This window comes from Lactuca sativa, chromosome 7 (assembly GCF_002870075.4).
Source record: "Lactuca sativa cultivar Salinas chromosome 7, Lsat_Salinas_v11, whole genome shotgun sequence".
NCBI classification, from domain to species: domain Eukaryota; kingdom Viridiplantae; phylum Streptophyta; class Magnoliopsida; order Asterales; family Asteraceae; genus Lactuca; species Lactuca sativa.
In genome coordinates, this window is record NC_056629.2 from 198,125,175 (window position 1) to 198,132,000 (window position 6,826).

The following is a 6,826-nucleotide window of genomic DNA, read 5'->3' on the forward strand; positions in this document are numbered from 1 at the left end:
ATACGTTGCTGTGGAATACACCTGTGACAGTAAGGACATTGGAACTGATTCCACTTGAGTTAGAGCGATGATAAGGGGGAATACTTGAGACATTCCACTACATGAAGCCTGTATGAATCATATAAGAACGGATTCAACTGAATAATCATGTTCTGATTAGGTTTGATTGCGAGTAAAGAAGATGAAGTCGTCTGATCTTGAAGAGATGAAGAGTCCGCCATTTTAGATGTGAAGAAGATGAACAGTTGAATGTCGCCTGTGATACTTAAGAGGGTTGTGAGGAAGGTAATAAGATGCAACAGTGCAACAAATCCTTTATATACGGTTCCCAGGAGAGAGAAAAAAATATTGTTATAATTATGATACGATCTCTGAAAAGGCGCTTGGAAAATAGGGATGTGACAGCTTGGTTTCCCCAGATAGACGTCAGCAAACGTGATATTAGGAGTCGTTTCAAATTCACGCGCCCTGTTTTGAACTTATCCACAAATACATTTGAACTTCTTATCCGATCAACAACATCATGAAGATTCATAAGCACCATGTACAAGAGTGGTGGAAAATCATGAAGATTCTTGTGCATTAGTGTGCCAAAGAAAAAGAAATAAATCAATAAGTGTATGGGATGTGAGTGATGTCATATAAGACAAGAAGCAACTGATCCCGGGCACGAATCTCTTCCTTCAAGGTCAAGAGAGACTTGAAGTGCTTGTGTGGTTTCCTGTTAGAATACGATCAAATGCTTGTTAAGAAACATTCAAAGGAATCTTTTCATACATAGGCTTTAGTAGGTGGCTAAAATTCAACTGAACTCGGATACTCAAGATGAGACCGAAAGTTGGCCAAATCACTTGTGAGACCGATTTGGTCTGTTGAAAAAGTAAGGTAGATAAATTTTGAGGTGACAATAGGTGGAATAGAAATCTCAAAAACAAAAACTAAATTGGATCTTTTGGGAAGAAATGTCTTCGTATTAGACAATATCATAAAGATCACGCAAGAAAATAAAAATGAGACTTCTTTAGGTAATAAGTTAAAGCTTGAATATTAAAATTCACCATCAGTTCTATATAGGTGTTGGATTTTGGGTTTCACTTAGCACGTGGTGTACGCATCTAAGATCATAAACACTGATATTGTGTAACCATAAACCTCAGTGGTTATGACTGAGAGTCTCAAGGGTTACTTTTATGAAATGATGTTTGAAGGAGAAATTTTCAGAGGAGGGGGTGAAAGAACCGAAAGTACCACTGCTATATAAAAGTGACAAAGCAGAACTCTCCTAACTCATTTGAGAGGAGAAAAGTAGCTCAAGACTGGAGTGAGTTTAGCTGCCTGATTAGCAAGAACCGATAGGTAGAATCGGTTCATCAAGGCGTCACTCATAGTCATTGAGGCTTTAGTCTACATGCAGTAGCATGCTTCTAGGGACGCTTAACTAGTTCAAGATAAGAATATCATACCTGCCTCACCTCAAATTTTGTAGCTCTGAAATCCATGACACCTGGAGAATGTACAGAAAGAAGCAAACCATAGACACAAAAAAATATTTTTGGATTTTTGATTTTTCAAGAAAAACAAAAAAAAAACAAATAAGTAGGTCTTAAAAATAAAGCAGAGAAAATAAGTAAGAGAAAGATTACGAAGTATACAACCGAGAACAAACCTTAAATAAATGAAGCGAAATAAGATGAGCGGTCGGTTCATTTTTGTTCCTTAAAATTCTGGAGCCGAAATAGACTGAGGATTGGTTGATTTCGGTTCCCGAAAATGTTGGTGCAGAAATAGACCGAGCGTTCGGTTCATTTCGGTTCCCGAAAAATCTGGAACAGAAATAGACTGAGCGTTCACTCTATTTCGCTTATATTAATTTTTAGAGAGAGGTTTGAGGATTCGGTACTGATTCTGCTTCCATCATTCCAAAACCTTGTAAATTTTTTTTGAAGTTTGCTTCAGGTAAGGCTTTAGTGAAGATGTCAGCGAGTCAATCTGAGGATCGAACAAAATGAACTTCTACATTTCCCTCTTCAACATAGTCCTTGATGAAATGATATCTGAGTGCAATGTGCTTAGTCTTTGAGAGCTGCACCGGATTGTGGAATATTCTTATTGCAGTCTCAGAGTCACAATAAAGAGGTATCTTCTTCATACTTAGTCCATAGTCCCTTAGTTGGCTTTGTATTCAGATCACTTGTGAGGTACATGAGGCAACAACAATATACTCGACTTCGGCTGTTGAAAGAGTCACACAAGTTTGCTTTCTGGACTGCCAGCTAACAAGTTTTCCTTCAATAAATTGGCATCCACCAGTTGTGCTCTTTCGGTCCAGACCGCATCCACCCAGATCAGCATCAGAAAAGGCTTGAACAAAGAAAGTTGATTTTGCTGGATACCAGAGACCGAGTAACAAGGTTCGCTTCAAATAGCTAAAAATATTCTTCACTGCCACCATGTGAGGTTCTCTTGGATTAGCTTGAAACAGGACACAATAACAGACAGAGAACTTAATATCTGGTCTACTAACAGTTAGATACATGAGAGATCCAATCATCTAACGATATCGAGTTATGTCGACTGCACGCTTTTCCAGAGATGATGTTAACTTGGTGCCAAACACCATAGGAACCTTCACCTTCGAGTCACCCTTCATTCCAAAATTTTCCAATAGATTCTTCGTGTAGGCCTCATGGTTAATAAAAATGCCTTCTGGTCCCTGTCTTATATTTAATCCAAGAAAAAAGGTAATGGGAACCATTGCACTCATTTCAAATTTGGTCTCCATCAACTTCAAGAATTCAGCTGTTAAGCATAGATTCGTGGAGCCGGAGATGATATCATCGACATAAATTTGAGCAATCATAAGATGTTCGCCTTATTTCTTGCGAAAGAAGGTTGGGTCAACCGAACCTTTCTTAAACTTAGACATTTTTAGAAAGCGAGTTAAAGTTTCATACCAGGCCCTCGGTGCTTACTTTAAACCATATACAACTTTATCCAACACATAGCAATGATCAGGGAATTTCTCATTTACGAACCCAGGTGGTTGCTCAACATACACCATTTTTTTAGTTCTCCATTCAAGAAAGTGCATTTTACATCCATTTGGAAAACTTCAAAGTTTTTATGAGCAGCATATGCTAGAAAAACTCTAACTGATTCCTACCTTGCTATAGGAGTGAAGGTTTCCCCATAATCAATCCCTTCCTCTTGGCAATATCCTTTCACCACCAACCGAGCCTTGTTGCGAATGACGTTCCCCTCTTTATCCAATTTATTCCTGAAGACCCATTTTAAGCCTACCACCGAAGCATCCTTTGGAGTGGGAATCAGCCTCCAAACTAGATTACGTTCAAACTCATGGAGTTCATCTTCCATAGCTTGTACCCAATCAGCGTGATCAAGTGTAACATTGACCGTCTTTGGTTCAACTTTGGATATAAACGAGTTAAACATATAGAATTCAACCTTAGAGAATAATGCAGTTTGTTTCGCTTTTAATTGAGAACGTGTTAGAACTTTCTCAGATGAATCACCAATTATTTGTGCTTTTGGATGGTCCTTAGTCCATTTATTTAAAGGAGGGTAATTAGGATCATAAGTTAGATTCAAATCTGCATTTACTTCTTCATGTTCTGATTGATCATCTTCATCAGTTGTATGCTCTTTCTTCCCCTCAACTGGTGAATTGTAACTCTTGTCAGATTCAGAGTTTTCATCCTCTGTGGGAGTAGGATTCTCCCCCTCAAATGGACTATCATTGCGTTGTGTTGGAGTTGGATGCTCCCCCTCGAAAGAAACATCGGTTGTCTTTGGTGCTGATGAACACTCCCCTTTGAACATTGAGCTGTTGTTTAGAGAGTCAGTTGAGGGTTGACCACCTGTCAGTTTAGGAGATTTCTTTTTCAGCTTCATCTATGATTTTTTTCAGATTGTCAATTTTGTTGTCTGCTGATTTCGCCTCTGAGTGTGAAGATTTCTCTGGTTCATCAAATATCCTTATGTACTCTTCAAATAGGTTTGAAATAGGAATAGATACTTGTCCTGATTTAGTGAATGTTTCCCCCAAGGCACTTTCGCTTCTTTGAACTTTCTTCATATAATCATCATCAAAGGTTACGTAGTATGTTTCTTCTATTCATTTAGAATGTTTGTTCAAAACTATGTATGCTTTTGAAGAGAGTGAATAGCCAAGAAACATTCCCTCATCAGCTTTGACGTCGAACTTGTTTCGGTTTTCTTTTAAATTAAAGATGAAAGACCTTAAACCAAACACGTGGAAAAATTTGACGTTGGGCTTTCGATTGTTTAGAGTCTCATATGGAGTGATTGAGCATCGTTTTTTGAGCAAGGAGAGGTTCTGAGTATAGCATGCAGTTGCAACAGCATCAGCCCAGAAGTATAGTGGAAGAGAAGCGAAGCTTAGCATGGTTCGGGCAGCCTCACACAAAGAACGGTTTCGTCTTTCAAAAAACCCATTATGTTGTGGTGTATAAGGGGCCGAAAAATTGTGAGAAATTCCTTTTTCAGCTAGAAAATCCTTGAAATCTTTATTGTTGAATGCAAGCCCATTATCGCTTCTGATGTTCCTCACCAACTTTCACAACTGTACTTCTACCTGCTTGATGAACGTCTTCAACTTGGGAGTAGCGTCTGTTTTCTGTTTAAAAAAGAAAACCCAGGTGAAGCATGAAAAATCATCTACTATGACAAGAATGAACTTACTACCACCGAAGCTTTCAATAGCCGAAGGTCCACATAAGTCAATGTGCAGAAGTTCAAGAGCTTCAACTATCTTTGTATTGATTCGTGTAGGATGGCTTTTTTATGCTTTGTTTTCCCATCTCACATGCTGCACACAGATGTTCCTTATCAAATTTGAGAAGGGGAAGGCCTCGAACGTGATCACCAAGCACCAACTTGTTAATGTCTTTGAAGTTCAGGTGCGATAGACGTCGATGCCACAATCAGCTTTCATCAATGTTCGCCTTTAACAACAGGCATATTGTTGGTTTTCCATGAATTGGATTGAGATTCAAAGCATACATCTCTCCCTTGCGTTTAGACTTTAACAGAACCTTCTTGGATTGCTTCTCAATAATTTCTGATCCTTCATCATCAAATGAAACCTTCAAACCTGTTCCTACAACTAACTGTGATACACTGTTGAGATTATGGTGTAACCCTTCTACATAAGCTACTTTACAAATCAAGAAATCTCCATTGGTTATCATTCCATATCCTTTGATTGTGCCATAAGAGTTATTACCATACTTCATGCATCTGCCATCTTTTAGGGACCAAAATTCCCTAAGCTCTTCCTTCCTTCCTGTCATGTGACGTGACCAGCCACTGTCTATATACCATTCGTCATCGAACTACTCGTCACTGATAACCTGCAAATTCAAGCAGATTTAGGAACCCAAAGTTTCTTAAACCCTGGTGAGTCTTTTAAAGAAAAAGGATGTAACATTCGGAAATTCAAGTATTCTACTTATTCTTTTTTTTTTTGAGTTTGTGGAAGAACTCGGCGAGTTGGTGCGAAGACTCGCCGAGTAGAGACGCGATTTCTCACCCGGATTAATGACCGGACTCAGCGAGTCTGTGCTGTTTAATGAAACCCTAATTTCTCGGGTTTGGGGCCTATTTAAAGGGACTTATGGCCGTCATTTGTGCTCACCAGTCCCCAGAGTGAAACCCTAGTGAGCTTGAGCGTTTGGAGTGAAATAAGGAGCCATTGTTGACCTTGGAGGTGTTATCTAGAAAGGGAAAGGAAGCAATAGCCAAGAGGAAACAAGAGGATCAACTTCCTGAAAATCTGAGGTCCAAAACATCACGTTTGAGGTACTATTTTCGAACCATTCTCTGTTATGGTGATGTGAATGTTGATTTAGGGCTTATTGAGCCCTTTTGTGGCTAGATCTAGTGCTTCCTTGGTCCCTTAAGCGAGTTAGGTTCTGGATCTGGACCCTTGGAGGTCCAGAGTGTCCCTTTGTCCAAGCTTTTTATGAATCCATGGAGGTTTTGGATTGGGGTCTTTGTGTTTGAGGTCAAAACACCATTCATGAGTCATTAGGTGTGTTATGAGCACCAAGACATGAACTTTACGTGATGAATAAGCTTGGAAGGACTGGATCTATGAGTTAGGAAAGCAGATCTGACCTCAGGAGGTCGTTTGGGGTTATGCATGGAATGCACTCGCCGATTCCATTTCCAGACTCGGGGAGTTGGTGCGGGTTGTTCAGTGATTTCGAACCAGGGTTTGAGTAACCGAGTCGGGTGAGTGACTCGGTGAGTCGGAAGGGACTCAGAGGAATCGGGTCCCCGTAGAGACTCAACGAGTCCACGCCAGACTCGGCGAGTTGATTTGACCATTGACCATTGACCAGAGTTGACCAGTTTTGACTTGATAGGGTTAGTCAACCTTAGTTGGGAAAGTGTTAATTAGAGATGTATTGTGTTATAGGAGGACTACAGCTTGGGAGATCGAGTATTTGTGAGTCTTCTCACTATACTTTACGTTGAGTAGGTAATCAGAGTTATGTGACAGAGTATTTGTATGCTATATGTATGTTAGGTGTTGTACTGCATTATTTCTATGTGATTTATGTTGTGCATGTTTATAGAGTTGGAACCGGAAGGTTCACAGAGTTAGAACCAGAGGGTTCACAGAGTAGGGTCCACGGACCCACAGAGTTATAGCCTCGAGTGGATAATATGTGATATGTGTGGTATTTTGGGGAACTCACTAAACTTTGCGCTTACAGTGTTTGGATTTATTTGTTTCAGGTACTAGTGATGACCGCGGGAAGGCGCCGCCATGATCAGT